General features: G+C 45.0%; 1 long non-coding RNA gene across 1 annotated transcript in view; it reads right to left on the bottom strand.

The window, feature by feature from the left end:
- Window positions 1-17,228, bottom strand: part of LOC122174454 (uncharacterized) — a 181,303-nt gene that overhangs the window by 96,985 nt on the left and 67,090 nt on the right. The gene's annotated exons all lie outside the window — the stretch shown is intronic.

Raw genomic sequence — 17,228 nt, 5'->3', positions numbered from 1 at the left:
TTATTTGCATCCTTTGAGCCAAACTTCTCAGCTTCACAATAATCCAGCCTCACAACACTGTTGTGAGATAGGCACTAGAATCCCCATTTTCTAAATGGGTAGACCAAGGCCTAGAGAGAAGGGGCAACATCCTGGCTCCAGTGAAGTCAGTGGCAAGACTCCTGATCATGTGACTGTGGCCAGGATTTCACCCCAAGGGTCTAATTTTTAAAAGCATCCTTCAATCTTGTGAGCACAATTCTGCTGATGCAAAAATTAGTTGTGGGAGTAACAGGGTATTTAAACATCTGTGCATGCACATCAAGCAGATTACTGCACAAAAAGCTAGCATGTAGTTGCCTAACAGCATATGGAAAAGGCACCCAGAAATCAGTAGGTGACTTAGAGATAAAACTCAGGAGACCTGGCTCTCGGTCAGCGGCTATAATGACTCCAAAGACACCCCTTTCTGGAAGAAGCTGCAGTGCTTTTAGAATACTCCAGGACTAAATGATGCCTAGATGTGCAGTTGAACCAACACAACACAAGAAAGGAGTTAAGATGGATCTTTACACACACAGTCTCTCTCTCTCCCTCCCTTAACAACATAAGCCACAAACTCCCACCTTATCACTCAGTCGCCTCTTGTTCAATACAATCCCACCCCCCTCACCAAACACCTCCTCTCTCCCTCTCTCCTTGGTTTTGAAGAAGGAAATCTAGATATAGAGCCATAAAGACAATGTGAAAACAAACAAAGAAGGTGGCGAGGGAAGAACATGGTACATATCAGAGGATGAGGGCTGGGGGACACCAGCAAATCATGGTAAGGTTTGAATTCAAAGCCAAGTAGCCACCAAAGTAGATGTTAATGGAAGACTAAGGTCCTTCTGTCTGATGACCATCCAGACAGTGGAGTGCATTCCCCCACCTCCTACGTTTAGCAATGAAAGTGGGCTGTAGCCTTTTAACCACGTGGAGGGTAGGAAAAGCCTCTGTAGCCACCCTATGTGGCTTCAGTCTCCTGGTGCAAGATTGGGCAGAGGCGTTCAGAGCACACTAATCAGGGTTATATGGGACTATGAGCAGTTGGTTACGGTAACACACCTGGTGTAATAAGAGCTTACAGGCCTTTGCTTGATTCTTGCAGCTTGGTTGTGGTGGAAGAAACAACTAGCAGAGCAAATATTGTTGCTTTTTCCATTATCAAGTAACCACTAGTGAAAATGAACAGGGCTCATCTCCAGCATACACGAGAGCTCTTGCCTCATGTGTTGGGACACTGCTGGTGCCTCATCTTGCAGCATATCCAGTAAAATTGCCTCCCTTCTGAGCTGGAAGGTATGTAGAGTACACTCTACATTTAAAAGCAAGGGATATTCAAGTTGTGCACTGGTGGTTTGCAGTCATTTTGGAACCTTTTGATGACAAGGCAGGCTGGATGATGTGCGGCCAATGGCGAGAGAGCACAGAGAGCTCCTGGCTTGCTGTACAAGAATGATGCTCCTTGACTACTGAACTGGGCCCTATCGCTGGTATTTCTATTTCCAGCAATCTGATGTGTTTTGGTGATTTATTCATGACTGTTGTAGTGAAAAATTGGAAAAGGCTAGAGGGGTAGCCATAGCGGAGAGATCTAGCATGAGATTGGCGCTACAACTGAATTACTGCAAAACCTGTCACAGGCATCATGCAAGGTTTACTCCAGCGAGTGTGAAGTGGAATCTTTATATTAATAAGCGGACATGAACACGAACTATGAGAGCCTGGCATGTGTCTATTGCCAAGGCAGGTCTGGAAAGGAGCTGTCAGATCAAAAGCAAACTTGACCAGGCAAACAGAGGGGTGAGATCAACACAGAGACCGCTTTCGTGCGCTTCCTTTTCTAACAAAGATTCAGCAGTCCTCTATGCACTGCAGAGATGTTTGTGGGCATTCACTGGAGCCATGACTAGACTACTCACAGGCGCTAAGTAATCCTTTAAAAAAAAAGTCTAGTCCAGACAAGGCAGTGACCATGTGCTAAATTGGCCAAGAGTAAAGTCTAGTGGGGAACCTCACTTTTAACTTGACTGGTTTAGCACATGTCAAAGGCTGCACTTTTAAACCATGATAATGATAATTAGCACAGGTTGCCAACGCCTGCTCAGATCACACCTAAAATCCTAGTCTATACAAGAGACAGCATTTCCAAAAATGCACTTTTGAAAGTTGACCCAAGGCCTAAGGGGTCAGCTAATTTACGCAACTATCACTCTTCCAAACCTCTTCCAGCCTTCCAATGATTTGCACCTCGACTGCATCTTTCTTGTGAGGCTTGAGAAGCACTTAGGTCTCAGAGCAACCCATCTTGATTGCTTCAGAACATTTTTGCAGGGAAACGAAGGCACAAAAAGAGTAAGGGCACGACTACACGGCAACAGAAGACCTGTGTCTGCCTAGCATTTGCTGGCTGGGGTTCATGGTGCCAGGGCTGTAGGGGTATACAATTACAGTATAGATGTTTGGGCTCGGGAGGGTCCCAGAACCCAGGCTCCAGCCTTAGCCTGAATGGCTACACTGTAGTTTTATAGCCCCAAATCGGCACCCGAATCAGCTGACCCCGGCCAGTTGCAGCTGGGCCACGGGTCTTGCAGTGTAGGCGTACCCTAGGTGATTTGCCTGAGGTCACGTCGAAGTGTCAGAATAGAACCTCGGATTCCTAGACCCATGGTTCCTAAAGTGTATTCTATCCTGTTTGGAAACAATCAATAGCCCTTTAACATAACAAGAGGTTACAGGGAATCTATTACTTTGCTAAGAAGCATTTTAAAAACAAACACATATGTACAAAATAATGGCAAGATGCTAACTTTAAAAGGTATATTAGTTCAAATGTTGCTAAAAAAAAAAAAAAGACAAAAAGTCCTATTCACCATTGATCACATCTACTGTATAAGACTCTACCTGAGCTGTCTCCCCTCAGACACGTATAATTCTAGCCCAGTTGCTCTGCATCTTCAAACCTAGGCCCTGGATCCTCACATGCTGCTTCCTTTGACGTCAAGGAGATGCCTGCCAGGTACTGAAGGGGATATATGGCCTTTTGGAATTTCTTCTCTATTAGTGATGGTGGAAAGAGTTTTAGCTGACTGTCATGATAGCTCTAATGCCAACCAGTGGCCCAAGGACAGGTCAGGTAAAAGGATAATGAGAGGAAAAGGAGAAAAACTGAAATGCAAGTAACGACATGAGGTAGGAAGGGACGGGGCAATGAGAGAAAGAGGGAGGGGAAAAGACATATGGAGAAAAAGATACACATTTCATCTTTATATTATCATAGTGCCTAGGAATCCCAGTTGTGGCCCAGGACCCCACGGGGATAGGCATTGCACAAACACAGAACAAAACACAGAAACCAGAGAGAAAAGAGAAACTAAGGAATAGAACCAAGTAAGGAATGAGAAAGAGGCAAAAGTTAACTCACAAAGCCACTTTCCTCCCTGGGCTGAGCCACCAAGAGGCGCAGCGCAGAATCTCGCCTCAAGATGGAATTGGTGCCCAATGTTCTAATTGATTAGATCTGTGATAGCTTCATTATGAGAGTGACGTCGCATCTACGGGTGAGAGAGAGTGGCAGATCAACATATCGATCGGACATTCCAGCCCACCATTTTCTCCACTCCCCACAGCCCTCTGCCCTTCCTCTACACACACTTTCAGCAGCCTTCAAGTAAAAACTGCATTTGTCCACAAAGCATGGTAAGGATACAACGCAAGAGATAACGAAGCCCGCCATGCTGCAAGCTTTTTAATTGAAAATCAGTCCCTCTCAGACCTGCCATCCATTCATTTCCATGTACAGTCTAATAAACCATTTTCCATTTCAACTTCAAAACGCCTCAGCTTAAAAAGGAAAGCCACGAAACACCCCAGATAATTCCAAACATTTTCCTCCAAATTTAAACTTCTGAAAAAAACAGTGATTAATCAAAGGGGCAGGGGGTAAAAAGTGGGGGGTAGGGGAAGAGCATTAAACATGATGCTACTGTAATATCTAGCAGTTCTTCATAATTACAGTTTCAATTCCACATCCAGACTCCCTCCTAATTACCACTCTGCAGTTGGTGCGCACAGATTCAGGAGCAGCAGGGATTTTTAGTTTGCTCGCACGGATCACTATTCTTCTCCTCATTATGAACTGTTCACTTTGGGCCGATTAGCCGCCCCTGCTCACCCCCCCCCCCACTCCATGGGGCATCTCTCAGTGCATCTTTTGCATGCAAACACCATTAGACCTGTGTGCCCCTGTTTACTTATAAATTGGTTGCTCATCAACTCTGTTATGAGAAAGAGGGCAGACAGCGCATAAATAGAGGAGGGATACACCCACCCACAAACGTGAGTCCAACAGCCCCCAGGCCACTTGTCAGTCATTAACTCAGGCCCTAACTTAGCTCCCAAGCCAAGAAACTGCGTCGTCCGTTGTCTCTATCCCCATCCCTATTCCTACTCTTCCTTTTCTGATAAGTCAGCCACGGGGCAGGGTGATGATCCAGTGGTTTGAGCAGTAACTTGGCATTGGGTAGACCTCGATTCAGTTCCTGCTCTGGCACAGACTTCCTGTTTGATCTTTGGCTAATCATCTAGACCCAGTTTTCTAAAAGATATTTAGGCATTGTAACACTGAGCACAGCAACATCTAATTGATTTAGGAACCTATATTCATTTCTAAAGGGATTTAGGCCCAATTCCATTGCCTAGCTTGCTTTTGAAAATGAGATGTAGGCTCCTAAATCCATTAGGCATCGCAATGCTGAGCACAGCAATGCCTAAATGCCTCAAAAATCTGTGTCTTTGTCTCTCTGTGCCTGAGACCCCCTCTCTAGAATGCGGATAACAGCACTGCCCTACCTGAGAGGATAAATACACTGAAAATTGTGAGGTGTTCAGTTACTGTGGCCATATAAGTACCACCTTCCACCCCTTCCACGCACTATGGGGCTCGAGGTTCAGCCCTCATCATGCAGCTCTCCAATTCCTGGGGCTCCTCTCCACTATGCTCCTGCTCCTGCCAAGCAATGTGCACCACTACCCATCATCCATCCACTCCATTTCAAAACTCCCTGTCTGGTTTTCAAAATGTCCAGTGCCTTGGCTGTCTGGCTTCATAGCTGCCTCCTTATTCTGTATTTGGGGTGGGGCCAGGTGTCTCTCCCCTGCTCTCTGTTTTGGAGCCAGTCATCCCTTGTGGCTGCTTCTGTAACTGCTGATTTCTGCTGGACAGAGGCTAAAGCTATAAATATGCACCTGGATTTTGAATACGAAGATCAGGGGTAACTGGACCCAGTCCACTATAAAGATAAGAGTCATTTGTGGAATTCAAATTGGAGTTTGGATTTTGAACTTCACACCAAAGTTTAGGGATGTGCAGATCCAGGGTTTTGTTTTGGAGCCATCTTGGGCATTGCCAGAACCAGGAAATTTTGGGAATCTTATGCGAAAGTCTGTTATCCTGAGCTTTTCAGACCGATTTCTTGATGAAGTTGTTTTGGTGAACTTCAGCTAAGGATGTCAGGAACGTTGAATGTTTATCTGAACCAAACCTCACAGCAGCACTCCAGAAAAATTAGTAAATCCTTGTGTAGTCCTTTAAAACTTCCTTCTCGTAACCTGAATCCTTACCATTTTGTGTTACTTTTGGGGTAATTTATACACACACACACCCCGGATTTGTTTGCACTTCACTAGTCAATAAGGTCATTGCTGTCTCCAGCAAGAAGCAGTAAGGATGTCTTGTTCTCTTTACAAGTAAGTACAGGGAAGTTGATTCCCTAGTTTATTACTTGAGCAAAGTTGCAGACTAGCAACCCAGAGCGCAGGAGAGATTGGGGTGAAAAATTATTTACAAAGCCAATGCCCTGAAGACACTTGTACTGGACAACAATTACAGCACCTTAATTAACTCAAATTTAGTTCACCCTTCGACTGGGGCATGTCCAGTGCTAAAGTTATGCCCCTGCTGCTGTCTAGTACTGGTTAATGAATATAAATCAGATGGTTTATAGTTAGTGAACATGTAATAGGCTTGCAATGAGCTGAATTCCAATGCAAAATGCCTGGGGATAGGAACATGCCATCCATAAAAAAAAGTCTATATATAAAAATAGAAATTTTACATTTCTACTAGGAAAAAGCGAAGCTATTTCTCATACACTGGGGGAGTCTACACCCCGCTTTCAAGTGCTCGGAGGGATTGATAAGGACGGACGTAAGTGTAATCCAGGCATTTGAGGTGCAGCTGGTTAGATTCCAAAATTATTCGGTGCCCTCCAGGCTCCCTTCCTAAAAGTCAAACCCTGTCTTATAGGTTCAGTCATGTGCTTGCTCATTGCTGCTTGGAAGCCCCCGGAGGGAGAGGAAAGCATTGAAGGTGACTTCTGAAGGCGTAAACTCAGGCTCGCAATGCCTATCCAGGGCCCGATGCAAAGTCCACTGAAGTCAATGGGCTTTGGATCAGGCCCCAAGAAAAACAATTCCTTGTACTTTATACACACCTGATTTTGCTCATGAGTGTTGATTAGGACAATACACAGAGACGGGAGTGTGAAAGAAGAGGGGCAAAGAGTTAAGGCCCAGTTCCAGTGGTAGAAGATAAATGAATAATGGTTGGTCTCATCTGTTCCCTGCTGTAGGGCAGATTACAGTGAAAAGGGGGGATGGAAATTGCGCTGAGGGCAGGGGGGAAAAGGAAATCAAACCACCAGGAAAAGCATTAGCCCAAACCTTTGAAAAGCAGCAGATCAGAGGAAGTGTTGAGATCCCATTGAATGGCTCCTACATGCATGAATACAAATTTCTGGTTGGAATGTACTCCCTATTTTAGTGGCAGACTAGCTCATATATAATCTGCTACGTACAGTTAATATAGTGAGCTCCTCGGGGCGGCGGGCTATGCCTCGCTCTGTGACTGCACAGAGCCAGGCATGCTGTCAACAGACCGTAAATAAGCGCATCACGGTGCTGCTAATCCTACCAACAGGACATAGAGCAGGGCTTTGCCTGCAATGCTCCAGCCTGGTGGAAATCCTGCCTCCTGTGTAAACAACCTTTTCGGTAAGGCCCAAATCCTGGCCCCCAGGGTGCAGCCTGAATGGTCAGACAGCGTGCAGGGCCTTTGTGGGGGAGATAAGGGGGAAGGTAGCGTTCTCCGAGGCCTCAGAGCAGCAGCCACGCTGCTCAACAGTGGCTACTGCATCCTCCAGACTCAAATCCCCACCCTGAGGAAGGACGACGGCTGGTAATTCAGTGTGGTAGCAGCCATCGTCCCCCAGTCACCAGGGGGCCTGCACAGTGTACACAAACCCAGCCCCCTCTAGTCACGATGGCACCGAACCTCAACACTTCCACAGCATCTGACCACTGCAGCTGCAGAAGACCGGGCAAGATTTGGGCCTATGTGCAGAATCCTCCTGTTATAACAGCAGCATGTTTTGGAGTCTAAAACACGTAGCTGAACGGATCTTTCCCCTGCTAGCAGCACTGACTCAGAGAAAGGCACCTCAGTTGTGCTGCTCATTGGCAAGGTGCAATCATTCCAGATAATGTTGGTTCACTGATATTTATTATTATGATTAAAAATCAACCAAGCTGCCCAATGACCCCTGTGGATTTACAGGTGTTCAAATCAGTCATGCTGGGGGACTGGGAAGAGAGAAGGAGGGACAGACAAAAGAGAGGGGGGCAGCCTCTGAACACAAGCCACAGCTGGAGTTTTCAGGACTCAGCTGTGAGGAAGTTTACGATTCTGATCGCAGAAGGGATGAAGCCACGGTCACAGAAGGCGGTCTCAGTCACAGCTCACTAACAAACAAGCACATCCTCCAGTCTCTTGAGTTAAGGAGGAACTAGACATTGCGCCAGATGTACGTGGGCAAAAGCTAAGGGCCACATTCCTCAAATCCTGGCTACCACGTAGCCTGCTCACTCTAGGCATAGTCCCATTGGTCAAGATTTTCAAATGAGAATCATGAATGTGGGTCCTTGATACAAAGGGCTGTGTCAACCTGTGGAACTTGTTGCCAGGGGGTGGTGTGAAGGCCAAGTATAACTGGGTTCAAAAGAGAATTAGATAAATTCCTGGAGGATAGGTCCATCAATGGCTATTGGGCAGGGACACAACTCCATGCTCCAGGAGTCCCTAAGTCTAGGACTGGACTACAGTGAAAAATTGCTCTGTTTTGTTCATTCCCTCTGAAGCATCTGTCCCCAGCCACTGTCAGAAGACAGGATACTGGCTAAGTGGACCATTGGTCTGACCCAGTATGGCCATTCTATGTTCTTAAATTGCCAGTGCTCACTCTCTATAAATCATGCCCTCGTAAGTTGGGCACCTGAAAAGCAAGGCACCCAAAATCACCAGCCCCTTGGCCACTGACCTTAGGAAGGAATCGGTTCTGAAGTAGGAGTTGGGTTAAATGAGACACACTGGCTGTCAGAAAAGACAGCTCTTTAAACTTCCTTGCTGCAGGAGTGAGAAATCGTGGGCCTTATTTATTGCGCAAATTACGTACAAGAAAATTATTTTCTTAATGTGTGACTTGATGAATGTTCTCAACTCTCCACCCTGCTAGCAAGAGGGGGTTACAATGAAAATTATTTACAAAGCATGTGCTACCCTGCAGGGATATTTATTGAGGCAGGGGAGGTTTCCACAGATTCTGTTGACAATGGCAAATCAAATTACATTTCTGTGAACATTGCAGCAAGCATCTGGATTTGATATGGACAGTGATGGTCTTGAAAGAGTCTGGAATGGAGCAGTGGCCCAGCAGCACTTCAGTCACTTACCTAGAGAGGCTGCTGCTTAGACATTAGCTGAACTGAAAGAAACAAAGTGGAACTCAGACTAAAAGACACCCTCCACGCTGTTTAAACACACACCTCTTTATATAGTTTTTACCATTCTACAACATAAAATCAATCTTCAATCTCTGACACCAAAATTAGACAAGGTTAATAACTCCAACAATAAGCTCACCTCTACAAGCAGTTTCAGGTCTCACCAGTTTTCCTAACCCTGTTCTAGAAAGTAATTACCTACAACAATTCTCTCTGCTCTGTGCCCGTCTTGCTTAGACCCCAATCTTGCAACTGGATCCATGTGGCTGGATCCCTGTGCTCAGTGGTATTCCACACGGCTCCAGCCACGTTGATCAGATTGCAGGATTGGGGCCTTTCGTTGCAAACGAACAACAGCCAGTTCTGTCTGTATTGTCAATCTTTAAAAAAAAAAAAAAACGGGGCCCCAAGTTGAGTTCTTAAATCCATATACAGGCATCTAAATAAGTGGCTGGATTTTCCATAATGCTGAGCCCCTTGCAGCTTCCACGGAGTTCAATGGGAGTTCAGCACTGGCAAAAATCAGACCACTTCGTTACAATGTAGGTACCTAAAAATAGATTTAGGAGCCTAACTTTAAGCCCCCTTTTTTTTTTTTCAAACGCTGGGCTCTATATCTAGTAGCGCTGGGAGCACATTGCTAGCATTATACCACCACCACCACCAAAGGGCTAGCGTTATTGTGAAAGAATATTCAAGTCCCATCAAGCTTACGGAATTCAGATTCCACACAATTCAACTACATTCTTAATCGGATTATTGTTATTATCTTAAAATGACTAATTTCTGCTGGAGGATGCCGAAACAGAATCCCTGGCAGAATTTCCTTTCTTAACAAGAGCAGAGAGCTCTGTATGTCAGGAATTCTGACTACATGCACCCGGAGTCTCTGACACCACTCACAGAAGAGAGAGATAGGCTGCCACACGCTTAGGGTTAGGCTTTCTCCCAGGGATTACACACTTTATGAATGCTTGCACAGAATATTACAACACAGCTAGCTTTCTCCCCTCCCTGCTCCTACTTCTTTGCATTAAACATTCCCCTATAGCACATAGTAATTCACTCAGGCTACATTTTTATGGCTATCTGAATTCAAATAGAATAAGCAAGCCCCCTGCTGGTACTACTACAGGTACAGTGAGAAAGCAGCCGTCATAGGGTAAAACTAGTGAAGAAGAAAGTGCTAGTCAGGGACACAAAGCATCTGGAATATCATACTGATCACAGGCACTGGATTAAGTCGGCATGCACAACCCATTGTTCGTAAACAGGTTATTTGTAAAAAATGTTGGGTTTCTTCAGATTTAAGGCTATGTTTTGTATCTCATGCACTGTGATTATTTTTGGATATACAGGTGGTTTAATAGAAATGGTAGGTTCCCCAGGAATTTACTATCCCAGAAGGTCCGCACATAACAGTGACTATCTGGAATCCATCACTACTGCTAGCAGGTGATCAGAGGAAGTTGCTAGCGAGTGGTATAAAGCTGCTCCCAACCTCTCACTGGATCTAGAAAGCTCAGGCACCAGTAGACCAACAGGTCTGCTGAGTGTGCTGGCACAGCTGGTGTTGCAACAATAGTACAGATGTGCCTCAGTCAAACCTTGTGAACTTTGGGGAAGTTTGAATCCAGGTCCAAACTTCATACCTGACCTTGGCCTCTAACACATGCCAAACCAAAACCTTTGGATCATAACAGCTCTGAACTCTGGAAATGTTTCTATCCAGGTCAAAGCTTTGTGTCTCAGCCTATGCTTTAACGAAAACCTGACAAACGACAGAGGTATGATATGAGGCCTTCATGGATCAGGCAGATAATCAATTATGCAAATCCACCTCTAAAACACTCCAGCCTGGCACGGATCTCTGCATTCCAAACCTGCCCTGGCTGCCGAGCCAAATTTTGGAGTAAACAGATCAAATCAGATGCAGAGCCAATGTCAGCATCATTTCACCGGGATTTCTGGCACAGAAGGCTGTGGATTATTTCAGTTTAATGGCACTCTTGATGACCATCATAGGCTATGGGAGACCACCCTGGAAAACAGAGCTAATAAGCTGTGGATTCCTTGATGTGAGCACTGAATCTAATCCACAAACTGGACAACACTAAGATAAAAAACAGTCAATAATTAATAATAATAAATAATAATGCATGTACTTGGCTTGTGAGCCTTGCCAGTTCTTCTCTGCAGAGTCGTGACTCCAGGTGGAAGGGTTCATGTGAAGACACTCATTGTCATAGCAACAAAAGACCCCCCCTTCCGAAAATAGACTATGAAGGCTGGGGAAGAGCCACAGATATTTTGAACCAATCAAAAAGCAGGAATTTTACCCCCAAAAGGAAGGGAGGCGGGAAATAGCTCGAGGAGAGAGGCAGCCCTGAGTTTGGGGAGTTAGCTAAGGGAGCTCGGGAGATACATAAGTGTCAGCAAGAGCTTTGGAAATCATCCCTCACTAGCTCCAAGCCAAGCAGCACTACAGCAAGGCCCTCAGAGAAAACTCCCAGTCAGAAGGTCTGCATCATCATGCTACACTCAAACACCTGGGTCCCTGCCCCAGCCAGAAGAGATTTGGTTAACAACTGAGAGCAGTTAAATCCAATCTGGCTCCAGGGCCTCATCTGTACACAGAGACCCACTGGCTCCTGAGGGAGTTTTACCCCCAGCATGTTGCATACACCCACTCCCTTACCCAGTCACTGCACTTCCTTACCCATTGCAATGGGGTCCCTCATTTACAGGCTGAGCCATTCTACAACAGTTTTTAGGAACAAAGGACACGCTATCCAGTTGAAACTGAAGTGATGATTTAGGGAAGCAGGCAGCAAGCAATTCATCAAGTTGAAATTGGGCCAGGATACTGGTGCCAGTGCCTCTGCTCTTCCAACTAGTGCTATGGTATCTTAAATGTTCACTAATCCATTCAAGAAAGCAACCGCAAAGATTACCTTCTGTTCTCATGGTATCGATGCTAAGATACCACAGTGCTATCACTGTGGTAACGCTTTACATATAGAGATAGACCTCCTGGTCGGCCTTGAGTGGCTTTCCCTCTGTTCCATGCAAAAAACTGAAAGTAAGGAGAAAAACCTTGAAACTTCTCCAGAACTCTTCCTCCACCCCCTTGTCTTCCTCCATCTGCTCACACTCTGACCGTGCTGTTCTCCTATCTGCACACCAAACTTCAGGCATGCTTTCCTGCCCCTCCATAAGTTTGGAACAGCCTCTCACTCAGTGTGGTCCAAGCTACATCTCTAACCCCTAAAGAATCCCCCAACTCTTCCTTAAAGCATTCTAGCCTGGATTACCATATTTCACGGTGTGTGATTTTTCTGTTCTGTTAGATGATACCCATTTTGGGGCAGACAGCTTTACTTGTTTTGCACAAGTTACTTCTCATGAGTACAGTGTATGAGTATGTTCACAGGGTGAAAATACCAGCCCCCAAACAGCTCTTAAATACAGCTGAAAAGGGCATCCCAAGAACCAATGGCTGGAAGTTTTAAGACACACAAATTCAATTTAAAAATAAAAGGCACAGTATTAACAAACAGAGTGTCAGAGAAACACTGGAACAAACTACCAAAGGAAGTGGTGGATTCTCCATTTCTTGATGTCTTTAAATCAAGACTGCAGGCCTTTCTGGAAGATATGCTTTGTTAAAACACAAATTTTGGGGCTCAGTATAGGGGGAACTGGGTGAAATTTTATGGGAACTGTTATACAGGACAGACTACATAATCTAATCTAATCTAATCCTGGTGGCTTTAAAATCTATTAATCTTGCATAGCTGTGACTGTGTATATTAATGGTGCTATATAAATAATAAAAACCCAGCCCCCTCTTGAATGGTATATCTCTCAACAGAAATTTTGTATGGGTTCCCATCACGGTCATCTCAGTAAGGATTTGGAAGGCAGACAACCAACTACTGAATCAACCACACGTGATTTGGATTTTCAAGCCAGTGAGAAATCTGGAAACAATTCTGCTTACCATGTTGATAGGGAAAAGCCAGTTCAAAGAACACCTCTGATATCAGCTGATTAAACTCATGGGTCTTAAACTTGGTCTTCAATCAGGTTCTTGAGATGCCCCAAAAGATTACAACATCCCTGTGCTTAGCCATCATAATGACTCGCAAGTGATTAGCTTAACCAGCATTTCACCCAATTCAATTTCCATGGATGGCCTATACATACTAGGGAAGAAGTGCACATTAATTTTTACATAATTAAATCAGGAATGACCCCAATGCCTATGAAATAAAACCTCAATTCTTCCTGGAGTGCACGGTGCTCATCTCAGCGTTAACCCTCAGAGCACAAGACCAAGTGTACCTCTCTTCAATGCATTCACCTGAGGGACTGACCAGATGGACCAGCTCTCCAGTATCTCTCCACTCTATCCCTCCTCACTCCTAGCCCCTGAGCACGGCAAAGCACCTTCAACCTCTAACCCTTCTCTCTTCTCTCACCCTTACATATCAAGTGCTGGAAAATTCTACATGCAGACCGCTGTACACTCCACCTCAGCCTCTTCATTCCCCTACCCATACCTTGCATGGAGTGGCTAGTGACTCCATAGCAGCTCTTGTTTCCAAACATCATCCACTTCCCCCTGCTGGTTCCCAGCCTGAGGGAAGGTCAGGAGCTGGGAGCAAGGGAATGCAACAGTAGGGAGGGATGTGAGTGTGGAGCTGGGTGGGCCTGGCTTCTTCCAGGATTCTTGAACTGACTTGATTCCCAGTGAGAACAAGCTCCACCCCTCTCTGGGACAGCATCACCCAAGTCAGCTGACTGACTAGTCCACACAACCTTGAGAGCCTGGATATTAAGAACTCCAGACAGAATCCACGATAGAGAGAATCTCCTATTCTGTAGAGTTGCTGTAGATGGTGCCTCTGGGGACCCAGGTCTGAATCTCTTATTAGCTATGGTGTCCTGTTGTAATGCAACAACATGGGCATTGCCAACAGTGAGAGAGGGGCCCAGTCCACAGGGCTTGAATCTGAAATTTCTCATAGTTCAAAGGTATTCAGTTCTCAGGTTTGGGTTCAAGCCTCTCTCCACTGTGAACCAGGATGTTGTTTCCCCAGGATAAATTACTTTGAAATCACAGCAACATGCATGGTACATGAGCTGCAAGTGAAAGTCTGGCAAGCAGACCTGAAGTGATTCTTAGCACTTGAAAAAAACAAATTAGTACTGTGGGCTTGAATGCAAGGTCTCCATGTACACCTCCTACCAACAGTTTGTCTAGCTGGCACATATTCTTCCAGGATTAGATATACTTGCTTACATGAACTAGTCAACCCTCTAAACATCTCATCTGCTCTCTTTTGTTTTTCAGATGGTATGTAAAGCTGAGGTCACTCGTGGTCATTTAAGATCTCACTGTCCAAGAAACAGGTTAATACTGAACTGGTTGTAGTCTGGAGCTGGAGGTTACCTGATGGAAATGGCCAGAGATTCAGTTCTATCCAGATCAATAACCAGACCGACGTGTGCTGCTTCTTGCCCAATCAGATGCAGCGATTCACCAAGCTGAGCCAACAACATTGGCATATTGGAGATCTCAAAGCAGAATGGTGTTCAGCTCAATACCACTGTCGGATGCCTCCTCTAGCATATCCATCAACCGATCAACGCTTGTATTGACTCAGTTATAACCAGCTCAGTATTAAGCTGTCTGGATGGGATATCAAGCAGATAGCAACTGTCAGATAATTGAGCAGGGTCAAAGACAGCGCCGAAGGATGCTCAAAAGATGTGAAGACTTTTATAACAGCCACTGCTGCCATATTTCAGCAGCCTCTGTGGGGATGTCATCAAGCTTGCCTTGAAGCTGCAGATCTACAGAACCGTGGTTTGACCAACTTTATTGTACAGGAGAGAAATGTGGGCCCTGAGGAAGGCCAAAGTTGGACATTTTGGATTGATGTTTTCTATCCTCATGGTCTTTGTCAGATGCTCCTGACCTTGTACCTAATACGAAGTGAGCATATTCAAAGCTGAACCCAGCAATCACTTCCACCAGTGGCTTTCATGGTATGGATATATTATTGCAATGGACTACCAATGAATTCTGAAGTGTGTGCAGCAAGGAATACTGCTGCCTGGCTGGCAAACATGTGGGTGCCAAAAACTTTGGTGGCAAGAAAATATTCAGACCACCTTAAGGACCAGAAAGCAAGCTAGTGCCCAGAGAGTGGTTTAGGTGGTGTTTGATCTGCAAGGAGGCCACACCCCTTTGGGATTTGCCCTAATGATTATGATGTGCAAAAAATGGGGATTTTCATTAAACTCTAACTAGGGTAATTACATTACGACTCTATAAAGTCCCATGCCCTGCCCCCATGGTTTCAGATGGAATAATGATTGTTCACTTCTCCTCTTGTAACTTAATTGGAGGGTGAACATGATCTTTGTAATTATATAGCCTGATTCTCCTCGAGCTTACAACAGTTTACAAATTTGCACTGCACGATCTGGGTAGGACATTATTAGCTGCTATTTGGAGATTTAGCAGAAGCAGTGTAATCCCCTGTGTGGAAACTCCTATTTCAGCTTGAGTGTCTTATTTTGATTTAGCTAGTCAGAAATTTTGCATCAAAACTTTTGATAGAAAATTGGGTTTTTGACAAAATCAAGTTTTGTTGAAAACCCCAAACTTTGGTTTTCTCCATTTTTGAGGAAAAGTCAATTTTCTGTGGGGAAACACCCACTTTTCCATCCAACTCTAGTAAGAACTCCACCAAAGTCAATGGGAATATAGTGTCATAAGTGAGGGGAGAATCGGATCCACGTGTAAAGAGCATGAAAGGGTAAGTAATTCTCTATAGAAGCAAGAATGTATCATTAGTGTCTAGTAGTCAGAGAGTCTATGGCTATGTTTTGTAGGTGGGAAAACTGAGGCCCAGAGAAGTGTCCAAGGTAATACAGCAGAGAATCCAGACCTCCTGAATTCCAGGGCCTGATTCTGAGATCAATAATGTAAACGCAGAGAAATTCTACTGACTTCAGTAACATCACTCTGGATTTACCTCACTTTGCGTGACATCAAAACCTGGCCCTGGGCTTTCTAGGGAATTTTTCCTCTGACACAAAAATAATTTTAAAAGGGCAGATGTTTTTCACTGCATAAGTAAATGCTACAAAAATTTTAAAATGCTGTTGTCATCCTGGTGCAGTTATGACATTTTTCTTTGTTTCTGATTACATCAGGATAAGATGGACACACCTGCCAATAAAGTCACTGCAGAATCTGGGATTATATATACACACCTCTACCCTGATATAACGCGACCCGATATAATATGAATTTGGATATAACTCGGTAAAGCAGTACTCCGGGGGGCTGAGGCTGCGCACTCCGGCGGATCAAAGCAAGTTCGATATAACGCAGTTTCACCTATAACGCGGTAAGATTTTTTGGCTCCAGAGGACAGCGTTATATGGGGGTAGAGGTGTATATATTATGCACTTTTGGGTCTGATCCAAAGCCCACTGACTTCAGTGCTCTCCTGGACTCCCAGAAGTTTTAGATCAGACCCTCCATGTGCAGAGTTATCCTACTGAGACGAACATCACATCAGCAAAGAGGGTGCACAACCTGAAGCCAAAATGAGTGGAAGCTGGCACCATGGCCCAGGATGTGCCAAGAGCATACATCACAGTGAACACTGTACCAAAGACTTTGTCTGGCACATTGACCTTGGGGTGAAATTAGCGATGGCAAAAATACCTTACTCAGGCCTTGGCTAATGATTATCCCATTAAAGAATCAGCTGACATAATATCATTTGGTAATTTTATAAACCTTGGTGACAACAAGACTGATGAGGCCTAACGCCCTGACAACTACATCAGTCCAGAGAGGGAAGATACAAGAATTTGCTATTTCGCCGTATTGCACATTTCACAGCATTTTAGTTTTCAACTCCCTAGGAAAGGCTGGTAACCTTTGCATGTCTCGAGAAATAGGCTCGCGCTTTCATTCAGGTCTCACGTTTGCAAGCAGATTTTCACCAACTCAAAGAAAAGCCACCCCAGCAATTTACCCCAGCGAGCTCAATCTCCATGCTCATTCAGACCGTGGCAACTGGCCTGCAGTGATATAAACACCTCTCCACCAGGAACCAGACTGAGAAGGCCAATGAGAGCTGATGGGCAGCTTTCAGTCACTGCTGCTCTGCACCAGATTGAAGCCAGGGAACGACTGACCGCACCATCCCTTCATTACCATGACTGAGCCTGTCCATTCCATGGGCTTGGCAACACACAGAACTCTGCTATTTCACACTGAGTTGGGGTTTTAAGAGGATTTCGTTAAATTGGTGCAAAAAGCTGTGTGGATGCTC

The sequence above is a fragment of the Chrysemys picta genome, chromosome 19, assembly GCF_011386835.1.
Source record: "Chrysemys picta bellii isolate R12L10 chromosome 19, ASM1138683v2, whole genome shotgun sequence".
In the NCBI taxonomy this organism is placed as follows: domain Eukaryota; kingdom Metazoa; phylum Chordata; order Testudines; family Emydidae; genus Chrysemys; species Chrysemys picta.
This window is presented reverse-complemented; position numbering and strand designations above follow the sequence as displayed.